At 39.5% G+C, this 329-nt stretch overlaps 1 protein-coding gene across 1 annotated transcript in view; it reads left to right on the top strand.

Annotated features, from left to right (window-relative positions):
- DRG1 (developmentally regulated GTP binding protein 1) overlaps window positions 1-329 on the top strand; it is a 39,700-nt gene that overhangs the window by 8,234 nt on the left and 31,137 nt on the right. The gene's annotated exons all lie outside the window — the stretch shown is intronic.

The following is a 329-nucleotide window of genomic DNA, read 5'->3' as shown; positions in this document are numbered from 1 at the left end:
TTTTTCCTTAATTTCCATCTCCCTTTCCTGGTGTGGTAGACTCTTTCAGCATGACTACTCATATCTTTCATTTTATTGGAAATTTTCCTGTTTTCTTTGATAATTTCCTCTGAGTTCCTTATTTATGGAAGGCCTGCTAATAGAATGCTGGACTTCTGGGTTTATAATTTTCTTAACTTTCTTGTTTTATAAAGACAGAGTCTCACTCTGTCACCTAGGCTTGAGTGCAGCAGGCTGATCATATGGAGATCACCATAACTGTGAACTCCTAGGCTCAAGCAGTCTTCCCATGTCAGCTTTCTGAGTAGCTAGGACTACAGACATGCAAC

Source organism: Colobus angolensis, unplaced genomic scaffold, assembly GCF_000951035.1.
Source record: "Colobus angolensis palliatus isolate OR3802 unplaced genomic scaffold, Cang.pa_1.0 Scaffold171, whole genome shotgun sequence".
In the NCBI taxonomy this organism is placed as follows: domain Eukaryota; kingdom Metazoa; phylum Chordata; class Mammalia; order Primates; family Cercopithecidae; genus Colobus; species Colobus angolensis.
The sequence above is the reverse complement of the archived record's forward strand: the minus strand, read 5'-3'. Positions and strand labels throughout refer to the sequence as shown.